An 18649-nucleotide genomic window follows, 5' to 3' on the forward strand; every position below is an offset into this window, starting at 1 on the left:
CGATTACCCTCCTTTTCATAAGTGGACATATAACTAAACGAATGATATTTATGTGCTCTGTCTAAACAAATAATGTGATATTGACCCTAAAAATAATATTCATTTTTATGCCTCAACATTTTCATTTTTGTTTAGTTACCAATTTCTTATTTACTCTCCCTCTTCTTAACTGCTTTTCCTCAAGTCAGTCAATTTTAAATTTAAGGCTAAGACATAGTTTTAGGATACCACAATGCTAATTTTTGTAATTTCTGGGAAAATATAACTGTTGATAATTAATTTACTAAGATATTTAATATCAGATTTTTTAATGCTCTTAATGAGTGAATCTTTTTATTATGGAGACTTTCAGACAGACAAAAGCAAGAACACAATACAAGTAACCTCCATATACTCATAACCCAGAATAATTATCTTATGCCACATTTAATTCACCTACTCATCTTCTGTTCTTCATTTCAAAAAGCAAATCCAGACATCATTAATTTTTAAACCAGATTAAGATTTAATTGTTAATGGCTACAAAAGAAATAGAAAGAATGAATAAGACCTAGTATTTGATAGCATAACAGGGTGACTATAGTCATTAATAATTGTAAATTTAAAGTTAAAAGAGTATAATGGGATAACTAAAAGAGTATAATGGAATTGTTCGTAACACAAAGGATAAATACTTGAGGGGATTTTACATGATGTCATGATTATGCATTGAGTGCCTGCATCAAAACATTTAATGTACCCCACAAATACATACACCTACTATGTACCCATAAAAATTAAAATAAAATATTTAAATGTACGTACCAGTAAAAAAAAAAAAAAAGATTTAGGAGAAAAAACTGGGCCAGGCACGATGGCTCACACCTGTAATCCCAGTACTTTGGGAGGCCGAGGTGGGAGGATCACTTGAGGTCAGGAGTTCAAGACCAGTCTGGACAACATGGTCCAGGCTGTCTCTACTAAAAATACAAAAATTAGCCGGGCGTGGTGGCAGATGCCTATAATCCCAGCTACTCAGGAGGCTGAGGCAGGAGAATTGTCTGAGCCCAGGAGGTGGAGGTGGCAGTGAGACAAGATCGCACCACTGCACTCCAGCCTGGGCGACAGAGCGAGACTCTATCTCAAAAAAAAAAGTAAGTTTTAAGGCCCCAGAAAGGGGCTTTAATTCAGCCACCAAAAAGAAAAAAAAAAAATTTGTTAAGTAATATTTTTTTGAATCAACATGCTTTTTAAAGCAATAAACCTTCCCTCTTATTAAAACAAATTTAACATAGATCATTCAAATAATTACAGCATTAACATGCCAAAACTAGAACCTAGATTGACTGGCATTTATCCTCATGCATATCCCTGACAAGACTCACTGCCAGCCAGCATCAAGATTTACAGAGCAGCGTAAATTTGAAGCAGCATAAGTTTGAGAGGCAAATAGCGCTAAAATAAATAAACCGTAACTAAGTCTCAAATTGCTTGCCCGTCTCTATACAAGAGATGGGCACTCCTCCTTAGCACAGATAAACAACAAGGTTATCAGTACTCTTGGAAAACTCTTTAAATACATAGTTGATCCCAGTTTTCAATAAAGCAACTAGTAATTCACTCACTTCAAAATACTACTGGTAAAGGCAGCTGTACTACAAATTTTATGCTGATGTGCAGACTACCAAGTAAATTATGTCTTAATTACTTCTGAAGCAAGATTTTTTAATTCTCCATTCTAACTGAAGTATTTAATGTCACAAATACTTTGACCAGATTATGGGAGAAATTAAGTTTATGGAAATGAGGAGAAGGGGCACAAGAAAAAATATATATAAAACTGATAATGGCTAATACTTAGCAAAATTTGTTAACAACTAAAAATAAACCTGTGAACACTGGACCTGGCAATAATAATGATCATAAAATGGCAAAAATTATCAGAGATTAAAATGTAACATGGACAAATTAAACATGAACAAGAGACTTTATCAATCAAATCCTCATTTTAAAGTTCACATGCAAAAGAAATCCCAATGAAAATTTCAGTAAAATAAAAACTTGGTAAAAGTGAAAAATGGTTTAGTTGTTCTATAGAAAAAAAAATTATCAAGGAATTAAACTACCTCAATGGCTTAACTTTGGCCTTTGACAAAAATGCATCATATAATTCTAATTTAAATGTCATATGTACAAAAAAAATTCTCAGAATCAAAACATTCTGTATTTACCACCAGCCTCTCTCCATAATTCTTTTTCTGGTCATGCTTCCATTACAGCAAGGACTAACTAATCAATAACCTCAAATAATGCAAATAATTTTACATAAACCTTTTGTTTATGACTCATGAGGATGAAGGAAAATTAATGAAGACTCACATGAATATCATGAAATGCCACTAACAGAAAGCAAAAAATGGACACATGCAGGTGAGTGATTTATAATTAAAACCATCATGTCATTTGTCCAAGATGCATTCTCAGAAACCAGAATTTTAAATGGTCAAGGTATCCACAAGAAGACTCAAATCTTATAATACTTAAATATATGGGAAAATATTTGGAATGGAAAAAAATCAGTTTTTGTAATACCCTCAATCAACTTTTCCAACGTAATGAAAGAGAAAAATAACAGTACAGAATCAAACAGCTATAAAATATGTGGCATCCTACAAAAGACAGGAAACAGTTTTCCGCTTTTATTGACGAGAACCACATGAAACAAGAGATATCTACACAGTACCTCAATAAAATATGCTTTCCATCAGAGCCTAAATTTGCTTCCCAAAAAACGGACCCACACCAAAAACAGGAATAAAAAGCGGCCAGAGAAACTCATAATAAGTTCTCAAGATGGCTGGGAGTGGTGGCTCACACCTGTAATCCCAGCACTTTGGGAGTCCAAGGCAGGAGTTATCGCTTGAAGCCAGGAGGAGTTCAAGATTAGCTGGGTAATGAAGTGAGACCCCAACTCTACCAAAAAAAAAAGCAAACAAGCTCTTAAGGCAAAAGAAAAAGAATTAAAAATGACAAAAACTTCACTTGCTAAAATGGGATAACAACAGTCATGAGACTTTAAAATCATTACTAAAGAAAGAAGAAAAAGAACACAAACCAGTTATCTTAAAATACTCAAAAAAATTACTGGATAAAAGAAAATGTGGCACACATAAACCATGGAATACTACGCAGCCATAAAAAACGATGAGTTCATATCCTTTGCAGGGACATGGATGAAGCTGGAAACCATCATTCTCAGCAAACTAACACAAGAACACAAAACCAAACACCGCATGTTCTCACTCATAAGTGGGAGTTGAACAATGAGAACACATGGATACAAGGAGGAGAACATCACACATCTGAGCCTGTTGGGGGTAGGGAGCTAGGGGTGGAGTAGCATTAGGAGAAATACCTCGATGACCGGTTGATGGGTGCAGCAAACCACCATGGCACGTGTACACCTATGTAACAAACCTGCACGTTCTGCACATGTATCCCAGAACTTAAGAGTATAATAGTAAAAAAAAAAACTCACCAAAGTTTTTAAATAGTAAGCTTTCCAGGTTCACTAATTCTAAAACCAATTTCCTCAGCAATTACTGTTCAATGAGATAACACCCTTTTTGACAGCCACTGCTTTCCAAATGGCCCAGATAACTTTACTGATCATCTAAGCATAGCTACAATCATATATACAGAAGAAAATACAGAAGAAAAAAAAGAAAACCTTTATTAACAGCAAAAAGCATTAAAAATCACACGGCTGTGAGGCTCTTGATCAAAAGACAGGATGGTAACTTAAGCAATGACAAAACATTTTTAATGGATGACAAGAGGCGCACTTTATCTTGGAAAGGCACTCTGAAATGCTGCAAACAGAAAATCTTCCACTATTTTGTACAGGAATGTAGTCTTGGATTCTGCCAGGCAAATCTTTCCTGTACCATGAGGGTGTGGCTTGTTTTTGTTGTTGTTGTTTTGGCGGGGGGGGGGGGGGGGGTGCTTATTTTTTAAATGGTTATGGGTACATAATTTTTGTGCATATGTATGGGGGTACACGGGATATTCTGACAAGCATATAACGTGTAACAAAAGAGGCTAACTGGAATATTCATCACCTCAAACATTTATCATTTCCTTGTGTTGGGAACATTCCAAATCCACTCCTATTATGGGTTTTGGTGGGGTTTTTGTTTTGTTTTTTGTGTTTTTTTTGAGACGCAATCTCACTCTGTCACCTAGGCTGCAGTGGAGTGGCATAATCTGGGCTCACTGCAACCTCTGCCTCCCTGGTTCAAGCGATTCTCCTGCCTCAACCTCCTGAGTAATTGGGATTACAGGTGCACACCACCACGCCCAGCTAATATTTTGTATTTTTAGTAGAGACGGGGTTTCACCATGTTGGCCAGGGTGGTCTTGAACTCCTCCTGACCTCAGGTGATCCACCTGCCTCAGCCTCCCAAAGTGCTGGGATTACAGGCGTGAGCCACCGCACCCAGCCTCTACATGTTTTGAAATATACAATAAATCATGGTTAACTGGCCAGGCGCGCTCCAGCACTTTGGGAGGCCAAGGTGGATGGATCACTTGAGGTCAGGAGTTCAAGACCAGCCTGGTCAACATGGTAAAACCTCATCTCTACTAAAAATAAAAAAGTAGCCAGGTGTGGTGGCAGATGCCTGTAATCCCAGTTACTCGGGCTGAGGCACAAATCATTTGAGCCCAGGAGGTGGAAGATGCACTGATCCAGGATCACGCCACTGCACTCCAGCCTGGGCGACAGAGAGAGACTCCATTAAAAAAAAAAAAAAAAAAAAAAATCAGCGGGGCGGTGGCTCATGTCTATAATCCCAGCACTTTGGGAGGCTGAGGCAGGCAGATCACCTGAGGTCAGGGGTTCACGACCAGCCTGGCCAACATGGTGAAACCCCGTCTCTACTTAAAAATATATATATATCTACAAAAATTAGCTGGGCGTGGTGGTGCATGCCTGTAATCCCATCTACTCAGGAGGCTGAGGCAGGAGAATCATTTGAGCCCAGGAGGCAGAAGCTACGGTGAGCCGACATCACACTACTGCACTCCAGCCTGGGAGACAAGAGCAAAAATCCCTCTCAAAAAAAAAAAAAAAAAAAAAAAAAAAAAAAAACCATTGTTAACTATAGTCATTCTACTGTGTGACTGAAGTACAAGGCCTTTCCATAAAGACTCAATCCAACCATATTTGTTTCAAATATACTTCACAGCTTTCCATTTTCTACAGGATGACCAAAAGGAAAAAAACTCTGTCCTTTTTTTTTTTTTTTTTTGAGATGGGAGTCTCGCTCTGTCGCCAGGCTGGAGTGCAGTGGCGTGATCTCGGCTCACTGCTGCCTCCTGGGTTCAAGCAATTCTCCTGCCTCAGCCTCCCGAGTAGCTGGGACTACAGGCGTGCGTCACCATGCCCAGCTAATTTTTGTATTTTTAGTAGAGACATTCACTATGTTGGCCAGGATGGTCTCAATCTCTTGACTTCGTGATCCGCCCACCTCGGCCTCCCAAAGTGCTGGGATTACAGGCGTGAGCCACTGTGCCCAGCCTGTCCACATTTTTAAATAACTCCAATCAGGCCAAAAAAGAATACAAGCCTGATCTCAAACTGGCAGGGGGATACCTTTTTAATTTATAAAAGGAGGTAAAAATGAGGTAGCAGAACCCTAACAATGATGGGAGGGAAAAGAGGCCAATTATATGCCAAGATTTGTTCAATATGTTTGAGAAAGTATTCTACTTTCTGTTCCATCCCAAAACATGTCCTAATGATGAATGTTTTCTGTATGTTTGGCATTGTACAAAGTAATCATTTTCTTTCATTATATTATTACTCAACATTTACCTGGGTATGTCTCACAAACATGAGAAAATGAGACATGTTAAATCTTTAAAAATTTAGCAAGTCATTGCTGTTTCAAATCAAAAGGAAGTGTAAAGTTAGTCACTGTTATAAGTCAGATTCCCAGGCATGCAAACTCTTAGGACAGGTTAGTGTGCAGAAAACTTATCAAGAGTTTCTCTCAGGATTATCATGTGTAAAGGAAGGAAGGAAGTGGCTGGGATGAACTCACAAAAAAGGCCTCAGATGACCCAACAGAAACTCTAAAGCTGAATGACTCCTTAGGGTTGTCCTATGCTGGGCCCAAGGAGCCAGGTACTTTAATGAACCAGAACCTGGAGGCACGCTACTCACAACGAAAGCATGTGACCATGAATGAGTTGCTCTCTTCAGCCAAGGACGATTCCCAGACAGGTCTCACAGCCTCAGCAGCACACCCACTAGCTAAAAGACTGAATTTCTTTAATCCTTAAGTGGGGATTTGGGTATTGCATCATGGCATCCACTACAATCAGTAATTCTGTAACTGTCCAAGTCTGACAAATTTTGAGTAAAACAATGTCATATATAATAATAGTGTGCTCCTAAGTGATTTGGCCCTCAGTGTCTTAAAGCTATTAACTAAATATCTAGGTTCTTTTCATAGCTGTAAAATTTGATGATTCCAAGACGTATGGCCAGGTCTATAAAGGGTGTATCAAAAGCCTTGCATTTGGGTATAATTAGTTTTCATTAGGTATCATGTTGAGGTAACAGGTATGTATGTTGAGAGTTTTATTCTACTTTGTATGTTGAAACTTTTTCTTTTTTTTGGAGACAGGGTCCCACTCTGTTGCCCAGTCGCTTAGGATGAAGTGCAGTGTCATGGCTCATCGTAGCCTCAACCTCCTGGGGCTCAAGCAATCCTCCTAACTCAGCCTTCTGCGTAGTTGGGACCACAACTCCTGACTCAAGCGATCCATCCACCTTGGCCTCCCAAAGGGCTGGGATTACAGGCGTGAGCCACCGCACCTGGCCTGTATATTGAAATTTTCTATAAACGTGACAAAATAAAGTCCAATGAAAGCTTGAATATTTCTACTTATGTCAATTTTTCATGCTTCCCAATTTACCAGAAGGTTTACATATTTAAGTATTCTCCCTCTCTCCACCTCTCATCATACTCATACTCACTCCCCGACAACACATACACACATACAGTACCCTTTTCTTCTTCCCTCCTACATAAACCCTCCTCTCCCTCCAATGCTTTGGCTCACACACCTCCCATACTCCCCCCACCCAGTTACCTATACCTAATGTTATTTATACCCTCTCTCTCACTTCCACCTTCAACCTTCCTTCCTATAGCAACTCCCCATCCAGTTATTCCCTATGCAGAAGCTTCTCACCAGAATCAGTCTTCTAATGAAAGGCAAAAATTGCTAATCCCAAATGTAGTGGGCACTTCTGTTCATTATTCTTCCCTTGAAATGCTCTCCTCCCTTCTCCCCTAACACTGTCTCCGTCATCTCCTCTACATCCTCTTCTGTCCCCTCATTAATTTTAGTATTTCCCATGTTTCCTTAATAGGATCTACTCTCCTTACTCCCTTTCAGTAATCCTTAGCAATCCTTACTGACACAGACCCCTTTGAGAATCTGACTATACAAATGTGTACGTCTTCAGTTCAAGAGCTAATAAAAAAAAAAAGTACAAATTGTTGTTCAGAATCTTATGAGGATCATTAATCTTTTCCCCTTTTGAAAGAGACATGACACCATACAAACTTTAAAACTGACCTACGGGGCCGGGCACAGTGGCTCACACCTGTAATCCCAGTACTTTGGGAGGCCAAGGCAAGAGGATCACTTGAGGTCAGGAGTTCAAGATCTGCCTGTCCAACATGGCGAAACCCTACCTCTACTAAAAATACAAAATCAGCCAGGCATGGTGGTGTGCGCCTGTAATCCCAGCTACTTGGGAGGCTGAGGCACAAAAATCGCTTGAACCCAGAAAGCAGAGGTTGCAGTGAGCTGAGATCACGCCACTGCACTCCAGCCTGGGCGACAGAGCAAGACTTTGTCTCAAAATAAACAAACAAACAAACAAACAAAAGAAGGTGGAACATACTTCTTTCTAGAGTGATTACCCATAAAGCTGTTTTAACTACTGTTCATAAACAGGTGAATTCTGAATCTGTATCTCCAACTCAAATCTTTCTCCCCTGAACTTCAGACCCAATATCGAAGTGCCTACTAGGAATCTCATCTCTCTTTTGCCAACCCACAGGTAATTCAAGCTTAACATGAGCAAATATAAATTTTATCTCCCATAAATCCCCACCTAAAAGCCTGGTCTTCCTCCTGCATCCCTTATTCTCTTGGTACTGACACTATCATTTATTCACAAACTAAATACCTTGAAACCACCCAGACTCTTCACCTCCATTCCATATCCAATTGTTCTCCCTGCATGTAGTTTATAAAAATCTGCCAATTCCACCCCTTCAGGTTTTATTTGCATGACTACTACTGCCTTAGTTCAACCTTCATCATTGTTCACCCCGAATTCCGAGTTTTCTAGCTTATCTCCATGCCTTACCTAATCAATTCATCTTCCACACTGCCACCATATGATCTTTCTAAAACACAAGTCTCATTATATGCCTTTCTCTTGAAAACCCTTGAAGCGAACTTTAAAATCCAAAGACTTTGGAATGACATATAAGGCCTTCCAGAATCTAGCCCCTACCTACCTGTCTTCCACCCCAAATCTCATTTCACTAAGCTTTCTCCAAGAACTCCATACTCCATTCTCACCCACCACTGACCATTCCAAAACATGCAATGCTTACACTCATCCTCCATGATTTGCTGTTCCTAGAATGTCCTTCTTCCTGCCTTGCACGGTCAATTATTCTTCAAGAATCAATTCAAATATGACCTCCAAGAGGAAGCCTTTCTTAATTAACCTCCCTCAATCTATTGAAAAAGCACTTTACACATTCTCCTATTACAGCACTTAATCACATTATATTGTCATTGTTCACTGGGTCTCACTCAAGGCCAGAAACTTACTTATCTCTACATCTTTAAACTAGTGTTGGCACATAAGCCAGCACCTAATAAATGTAAAATGAATTAATCATAAAAAGAACATTAAATCTGGGAGTGACCTTGGTAATCACTTGTTCTGTGACCTCATTTTAACTAAGATGGACTTTCATGGATTACATAGCTGGTTACTAGCAATGAAAAATAGAGGCTCAGTCTACTGATTCCCAGCCTAGAATTATTTTCACTTATCCAGCACTATCTATACTTCTATTAAAACAGTCCATGGCATACACAGAGACAATTTTAGCTTCTTGCCCCTTCCCAAAAAGCATGATTACAGAAACTGAGCAATAGGCAGAATAATTAGCCACAAGATATACAACCTTTTATTGGAAAGAAGAAACAGGAACAGGTACTGGCAATAATGGATAGTGACTGAGGCAGGAAGAGCAAAAGGAAGGGGAGGATGGATTCTCAATAACAGGTTTGTGAGGGTCAGGAAATCCTTACTGCACAAAAACTGGACCAGCAAGAGCCCTGCCTAAATTCTCTACACACTAACTTCAATTTTTAAAGTTAGCCTTAAATGCTTCAAGTGGACATATATGCTATAAAGCATTTGTACCATCTTCTGTGTAAAAGAGATTCCAACAAAAACAAAGATCGCCCTATATACCAGTCTAAAATTTACAGCATCAGAAACCTTAATATGTATGTGTATATTAAATGTGTATGCATAATGTATTCATGTGTAATATATGTTTAAAATAAGTAAATACATATATACTAAACTCATGATTAGACTAAGCTGGTTTTCATTCATTTATAAAATTTTATGGGAATGTAATAGCAATAAACCGATGCTGATCAACCCAAATAAACACGTACACTCTATTTCTCTTGTGGTATGAGAGTAACTATGCTGAATTTGAGTCATGGCTGGGCATGGTGGCTCACGCCTATAATCCCAGCACTTTGGGAGGCCGAGGCAGGTGGATCACAAGGTCAGGAGTTCGATACCAGCCTGACCAACATGGTGAAACCCCATCTCTACTAAAACTACAAAAAGTAGCCAGACGTGGTGGCACACACCTGTAATCTCAGCTATTCAGGAGGCTGAGGCAGGAGAATCACTTCAACCCAGGAGGCGGAGGTTGCAGTGAGCCGAGATCGCGCCACTGCACTCCAGCCTGGGCAACAGAGCAAGACTCCGTCTCAAAAAAAAAAAAAAAAGTGGGAGAATACACTTCTCTCACTGATGTCAAAAGTCTGAGATAGGCCAGGTGCAGTGGCTCACATTTACAATACCAGCATTTTGGGAGGCTGGGGCAGGAGGATCACTCAAGCCCAGGAGTTCAAGACCAGCCTAAGCAGCATAGTGAAACCCTGCCTCTACGAAAAATAAACAAAATTAGCCAGGCATGGTGGCACATGCCTGTGGTCCCAGCTACTAAGGAGGCTGAAGTGGGAGGATCATTAGAGTCCAGGAGTTCGAGGCTGCAAGTGAGCCATGATCGGATCACTGCACCCTAGCCTGCGTGACAGAGGCCCCATCTCAAAAAACAACAACAACAACAACAACAACAAGTCTGAGATAGGGCCGGAACAATAACCGTTTCATAATCAATTTATCTAAATTTCCCCATTTTTCACCTTTTCCAAATGAAGAGTGAATTGTTTAGCCTATGTTCATTGAATAAAACATTTCTCCTTCCTCCATTACATATGTAAATAATTCCTGGGACCCAGCTATATGCCAAACACTGTGCTAAGCCTGCCACTGTGCTAAGCCTGCCATCACTTAGCAAGGCATTCTCAAACCTTTTTTAAATCTCTGAATTATAGCACCAAAATTAAACTCCAAAATTAAAGATGTCGAGTATGTTTCCAAACAATAACTAGTAGGACATATTCTAGATACATATACAAGGAAATAATCTATGGATTCAGCCAAACAAAAACGACTATACCATAAAAAGATAGTATTTATCATTTTCAAATTGGTGCAAATTAATCAACAGTTCTTGGACAAGTAAAACTATATTCTTTGCCCAATATAGTTGTGTGCAGGCATATTTTAAAGTCTAAACTTCTTTTAAAACTTTTCAGTGGCCGGCTGGGTGTGGTGGCTCATGCCTGTAATCCCAGCACTATGGGAAGCCATGGCAGGTGGATTGCTTGAGTCCAGGAGTTCAAGACCAGCCTGGGCAACACAGCAAAACCCCGTCTCTACTAAAAATACAAAAAATTAGCAGGACATGGGGGCATGCACCTGCAATCCCAGCTACTTGGGAGGGTGAGGTGGAACAATCACCTGAGCCCAGGAGGTTGAAGCTGTATTGAGCCAAGATCGTGTCACTGCACTCCAGCCTGGGCAACCAGAATGAGGCCCTCTCTCCAAAAAAAAAAAAAAAAAAAAAAAAAACTTTTTGGCTGGGCACAGTGGTTCATGCCTATCATCTCAGCATTGGGAGGCTGAGGTAGGAGGATCACTTGAGCCCATGAATCTAAGACCAGCCTGGGCAACTGAGTGAGACCCTGTTGCTACAAAAAAAAAAAAAATTAAAAATTAAGCAGGTGTGGTGGCACACACCCTTCTCTCTCTTGCTCCTTCTTTCGCCATGTGATAGGCCTGCTCCCCTTTAGCCTTCTGCCATGATTGGAAGCTTCTTGAGACCCTCACCAGAAGCAGATGCTGGCACCATACTCCCTGTACAGCCTGCAGAACCGTGAACCAAAATAAGTATCTTTTCTTTATAAATTACCCAGCCTCAGGTATTCCTTAACAGCAACACAAACGGACTTACACATTGCTATAAAAGATAATAAGCTCAGGTCGAAGAGAAATGAATTTGAGAACAGAGAACTCTCCTAAGACAGCACAAGTTTACCTTTGTGAGGCTTCCTAGCCCAAGTCTGTTTTTCTTCTTTAAATTTTTTATTGAGCAGCACTTAAAACCTGTTACTGTAAACCTCCACCCACTTTATTTTAGTACTGAACCAAAAAGCAAATACATGCCTCAAAAAATCACTGAATCTAAATAACAAACTAAGGTTTTGAAGAAATTAGCAGTTCTCTAATATTCAAGCAACTATGCCCAAATCAGCATTAGCCCGTTTAAATATCCCTGATCAGCTGGATTCCAAAGACCTGTCAACTATTTCTTTAAAATATCTAGCACAAATAATCATATGCCAGAAAAATATGCATTTTAATTAAAAACAAGAAAGAATAATTAATATGGCAGATGTGCCTTAGTCACTAAAAATAATGCTACAGGCCGGGCACGGTGGTTCATGCCTGTAATCCCAGCACCCTGGGAGGCTGAGGCAGGAGGATCATGAGGTCAGGAGATCGAGACCATCCTGGCTAACAAGGTGAAACCCCCCATCTCAACTAAAAATACAAAAAACAAAATTAGCCGGGCATGGTGGTGGGCGCCTGTAGTCCCAGCTACTTGGGAGGCTGAGGCAGGACAATGGCATGAACCCAGGAGGCAGAGCTTGCAGTGAGCTGAGATCACGACACTGCACTCCAGCCTGGGCGACAGAGCGAGACTCCGTCTCACAAAAAAAAAAAAAAAAAAAAAAAAAAACAGATGCTACAAAGTGTAATATTTTGACCACTTGACTGAGTAATTACTTTAACGTTCACTATAGCACTTTAAATAACTAAATACCACTATATTTGAGAGACCAGTGATAGCTAAACATATATGCCAATTTTACAGGGGAGTGGAGGTGAAGAAAAAGAACAGTTAAACACTGTAATTTTAAAAATATAAATGTTACTCAAGCCAAGCTGTTCACTGAAAACCTGAACAGTTAAACTTCAGAGTTTTTTTAATTTTGTATTGAATCATCTTTGGGTAAGTCAGTACTTTATACATGCACTTTTGACGAATAAGTTTCACCAGTCAACTACCATTAAACAAAGACTCATCATAGGTTATTAAAAATGGATGATGTATATGTATAACCACTCAGACCCACAACATATTCATATACTCAAGCCATGCCTCATTTCATATTCTGGTAAGAACTAAAAGAGAACGCCAGACATCGTTTATCTTAATAACTAAGTAGGGGAGGCTTTTATAGAATGTTTGTGGTTACAGAGCACTTTTATAATATTCCATTATTTTCCTATTTTGGCAAAGCAATGACAGCCACTCACGAAATTATTACCTATAAGATAATGTAGGCTGATTAATTAGGCAAAATTAAGTTGATTCATACCTGAACAAACATTAATCAATAAACCAACATAAATTAAGATCCAAATTTCCCAAATTGGTGTTCCATGGAACCAGGTTTGCTTTATTACCCTCTTAAGAGAGTCATCCCAAAATACATTAGCATCTTAAAACTGAATATTCTATAGGTGTCAAAAAACTTAAGACAGCACTGCTTAAATTTACTGGCACTTTTTTTTTTTTTTTTTTTTGAGACAGGGTCTCACTCTGTCACCCAGGCTGGAGTGCAGTGCTGCAATCTCAGCTCACTGCAACCTCGCCTCACAAGGTTCAAGCAATTCTCCTGCCTCAGCCTCCCAAGTAGCTGGGAAATTACAGGCGCCCACCATGGCACCTAGCTAACTTTTTTATTTTTAGTAGAGACGGGGTTTCACCATGTTGGCCAGGCTGGTCTCGAACTCCTGACCTCAGGTGATCCACCCACCTGGGCCTCCCAAAGTGCTGGGATTAGAGGCATGAGTTGCTGCGCCCGCCAGCACACACTTTTTTTAACCTCACACATGGAGTATTCCAAGACAGCACTACTACCATCAAATGGTTATTACCAGGATCACCTACATGGCCTACTCCAGCTCTGAGGATGCTGCCCAGGAATGTAGTTATTTTGTTGGTTTTTTTTTTTTTTTATAAGAGACAAGGTCTCACTCCATCACCCAGGCTGGAATGCAGTGGCACAATCAGAATTCACCACAGCCTTGACCTCCAAGGCTCAAGCAATCCTCCCACCTCAGCCTCCCAATTAGCTATACCAGTCTTAGTATAATGGTCACAAACCTTGTGTTCAAATTTGGTCACAGGTGTTCACTTTGTTCACTTTTTTCTTTTTTAAAGACAGAGTACTCCCTCTATCGCCCAGGCTGGAGTGCAGCAGCACCATCATGGTTCAAACCAGCCTCAACCTCCTGGGTTCAAGCAATCTCTGCACCTCAAGCTCCCGAGTAGCTGGGATTACAGGCAGGGACCACCATCCTTAATGTTTTATTTTCTGGTAGAGACAGGGTCTCACTATAGTGCCCAAACTGGTCTTGAACTCCTGGGCTCAAGCAATCCACCTGCCTTGGCATCTCAAGTGCTGGGATTACAGCATGAGCCATCCTGCCCAGCGAGGAATGTGTATTTTGTAAAAGCTTCCCAAATTCTGATGAACCAGGATTAGGAATCACTAAAAATACTTTTAACTTTTTCTTCCCTTGAAGTCATCTTCCACAGTAATAAGAACTCCTGGCGACATTTCATCATTTAAGTAGTAAATGTGATTAAATGATTTGAAGGGGAAAAAACTACTTTTAATCAGCATATTAGGCAAGATTGTACTATAAAGATCATCTTAAAGCATACAAAGACAATTTTATCTAAATTAAGTTTTAAAATGCATTTGTTGACATATCTACTTTAAAACGGCTTATCTTGGGCTGGGCATGGTGCTCACGCCTGTAATCACAGCACTTTGGGAGGCCAAGGCGGGTGATCACCTGAGGTCAAGAGTTTGAGATCAGCCTGGCCAACATGGTGAAACCCCACCTCTACTAAAAATACAAAAACTAGCCAGGCGTGGTGGCGGGGGCCTGTAGTCCCAGCTACTCAAGAGGCTGAGGCAAGAGAACACTTGAACCCAGGAGGCAGAGGTTGCAGTGAGCTGAGATCCCTCCACTGCACTCCAGCTTGGGCAACAGAGCGAGACTCCGTCTCAAAAAAAAAATAAAAAATAAAAATAAAATGGCATGCCCTGTTTGTAAACTCATGAATGTTAAAAATGTAGGCTAAAATGGAATACATTACACAGGGGCAAAACTGCCTATGTACCCTGATATTTGGACTTCTTATGTTTCCTACTAAAATTTTTTTTTAACAATTTTTGTATTTTGTTACTACATGATAAGCTGAAAGTGGCTTCAAAACGGCATCTACAAACACTTCAAATAACACATTCCAAGTATGAAAAGTCTCTGGTCTCCAAAAATAAAAAGCAATACTAGGTAGCACTGTATTTTCTCTTTTTAACGTTACTTTTTGAAATATTACCAAGGACCTGTTCAGATACAGGGTGTTAACACAGACAACTTATAAAGAACAAAAGACACTTTGGGAGACTGAGGTGGGCAGATCACGAGATCAGGAGTTCAAGACCAGCCTGGCCAAAATGGTGAAATCCCGTCTCTACTAAAAATACAAAAATTAGCTGGGCACGGAGGCTGGCACCTGTAATCCCAGCTACTCGGGAGGCTGAGGCAGGAGAATTGCTGGAACCCGGGAGGCAGAGGTTGTAGTGAGCCAAGATCGCACCACTGCACTCCAGCCTGGGCGACAGAGCAAGACTCCGTCTCACAAAAAAAAGAAAAAACAAAAGAAAAGAAAAGAAGAGGAGGAGAGGAGGGAAGGAGGGAGGGAGGGAGGGAGGGAGGGAAGGAAGGAGGGAGGGAGGGAGGGAGGGAGGGAAGGAGGGAAGGAGGGAAGGAGGGAAGGAGGGAAGGAGGGAAGGAAGGAAGGAAGGAAGGAAGGAAGGAAGGAAGGAAGGAAGGAAGGAAAAAGGAGTTGGCCGGGCGTGGTAGCTCAAGCCTGTAATCCCAGCACTTTGTGGGGCGGGGGGGCAGAGGAGGGTGGATCATCTGAGGTCAGAAGTTCAACACTAGCCTGACCAATGTAGTGAAATTCTGACTCTATTAAATAAAAAAAAAAAAATTAGGCATGGTGGCACATGCCTGTAATCCCAGCTACTTAAGAGGCTGAGGCAGGAGAATCACTTGAACACAGGAGGTGGAGGTTGCAGTGAGCTGAGATTGCGCCACTGCACTCCAACCTGGCGACAGAGTGAAACTCTGTCTCAAAAAAAAAGAAAAAAGTAACAAAAATCGTGAACCAAATATTTAGAATCATTTACATTTTTATGCTCATCATCTAGTATTTCATTATCGACTTAATTTTCTTAATGGTTCTTGTCTCTAACCGTTGATCTATTGAATGAAGTATTGAAACAATATGAGTAAGAGTTAATAAAATACATGACTAAGATTAAAACAATATGAAACCTTCATGACGGAAGGATTAAGCTGAATTATTAACTGGTTACAGCACCACTAATTTGTCTCATGCTCATTTGACATCTCTTCACATTACCTCATTTTAAAGGAAGATAAACAGTTAAAATGTTTTCTCTTTTTCTAAAGTAACAGAAGCCCTTTCACTACCACCATGGAACACCTTCTTGGGCCCGATTACTAAGGTGAAGTAATTGTTCTAAAGGTCTGTAAATGGTAAGCTCCAAAAATTTGTTCACAACCCCATCCAGCTCAATGTTTTAAAATCAAAACTTGGCCGGCCGCGGTGGTTCACACCTGTAATCTGAGCACTTTGGGAGGCTGAGGCAGGTGGATCACCTGAGGTCAGGAGTTGAAGACCAGCCTGGCCAACATGGTGAAATCCCGTATCTACTAAAAATACAAAAACTAGCCGGGCGTGGTGGTAGACGCCTGTACTCCCAGCTACTCGGGAGGCTGAGGCAGAAGAACTGCTGGAACCCAGGAGACGAAGGTTGCAGTGAGCCAACACAGTGTCACTGCACTCCAGCCTCGGCAACAGAGTGAGACTCTCTCAAAAAATAAATAAATAAATAAATAAATAAATAAATACAAAATCAAAACTTACGTGGGCTGAAGAAAAAAAATTTTTTTAATTTAAAATTTTTTTAAAAAATCAAAACTTAAAAAACAAGATGAAAACACTGAAGGCAAATTTCTCATACAGCTTTCAAGAACAAATCTAAGTTCTTTAAATGTTATAACACTGTCCAACAGAACTTTATGCAACAATGGAAATGTTTTATAGCTGCAATGTCCAATAAGGAAGCCATTACACTCACATGTGGCTACTGAGCATTTACAATGTTGTTAAGGATAACAGAAGAACTGGATTTTAAATTGTATTTACTTTTAATTAGACGAAATTTAAATTGTCACATATGGCTAGTGGCTTTGTATAAAATGTAGGTTTAGGATGTGATCTTATTCTGCTTCCAGACAAAACTGGAATAATCAGATTTACTCTCCTAACTGAAATAACTAAAAAACAGAATAGAACAATAGGTTTTCAAATATTGACCAACAGGCGGCACAGGACAGTGATCCCTGAAAAGGGGAACAAATATAAACCCTACAACCATCCTAGCTTATTGTCTGGGAATACTTTTCAGGCCAAAAAGCACAGGGAGGGAGAATCCAAAGCCTGGATTGAGCGCGGGGGGGAGAGAAAAAAAGCTCCCCTGAATTGAGAAGACAGAGCTGGAAGCCAAGGCAGCTGGACTTGTCAGAGCGAAGCACAGAGATGAGAGAGCTGCACAGAGAAAGAGGTCCAGCGCGCCACTGCACTCCAGCCTGGGCAACAGAGCGAGACTCCGTCTCAAAAAAAAAAAAAAAAAAAGAGAAAGAAGTCCAGAGTGGTGTACCAGGTCCCTCTCCAGTCTTCAGCTCAGTACTGATTAATTAGCACATGCGTATAAACTACCAGAGAAGCCCCAGAAAGAAGCAGTGGAAACAATCCCCACAACTCACAGAAATAGCAGAGTAATTCCTCCTTCCACTATCCAAAGTGAGAATCTCACAAGGCATCAGATGAGTAGGCAGAAGGTTCCTGCCCTCAGTAGCATGGAAAAACTAGTCTCTAAAAGCTACTGCGACTCTGCTGAACAAAAGCTTAAAAACAAGCCTTGAAAGGATCAAACAGTCTCCAAGTAACTTAGCCTCATCCCAGAACGAAGCTCAAGAATATTTGTAGTACAAAAATATCCAGCAACAAAGTAAAATTGTATTTTGTATTTGTTGTAGAGGCAGGGTTTTGCCATGTTGCCCAGGCTAGAAAAATCAAAGTTATTAAAATGGTAGTTATTTTAACTATATTCCATAAGTTCAGAAAGGTTTCATAAACCTACCAACAGAGCTTCAAAATACATGCAGCAAAAACTTATGATAAAACTCTGAAGAGAAACTGAAAACACATATAGTTCAGATTTCAACTCAATAACTGACAAAACTACTAAGAGTCTGTAAGAACAGAGAAAATAATGAACAATACTATCGACTAACCTGTGAAAATGTTTTAACTGACCAGAAATATTGTGAATCAACAACTGTTCTCTAACTGCCAAACAAGATAAAGCAATCCTGACTCTTATCCAGGTAATAAGATTTCACAAAATAATTGAAGATCACATCATTAGAATTCTATGGTTCTGGCCAGGCGTGGTGGCTCATGCCTGTAATCGCAGCACTTTGGGAGGCAAAGGCGGGCGGATCACGAAGTCAGGAGATAGAGACCATCCTGGCTAACACGGTGAAACCCCGTCTCTACTAAAAATACAAAAAATTAGCCGGGCGTGACGGTGGGCACCTGTAGTCCCAGCTACTCGGGAGGCTGAGGCAGGAGAATTCCTCGAACCCGGGAGGCGGAGGGTGCAGTGAACCCAGATGGTGCCACTGCACTTTAACCTGAACGACAGAGTGAGACTCCGT

At 40.4% G+C, this 18649-nt stretch overlaps 1 protein-coding gene across 4 annotated transcripts in view; it reads right to left on the minus strand.

Annotated features, from left to right (window-relative positions):
- MSL2 (MSL complex subunit 2) overlaps positions 1-18649 on the minus strand; it is a 47962-nt gene that overhangs the window by 15750 nt on the left and 13563 nt on the right. The gene's annotated exons all lie outside the window — the stretch shown is intronic.

This window comes from Pan troglodytes, chromosome 2 (genome assembly GCF_028858775.2).
Source record: "Pan troglodytes isolate AG18354 chromosome 2, NHGRI_mPanTro3-v2.0_pri, whole genome shotgun sequence".
NCBI classification, from domain to species: domain Eukaryota; kingdom Metazoa; phylum Chordata; class Mammalia; order Primates; family Hominidae; genus Pan; species Pan troglodytes.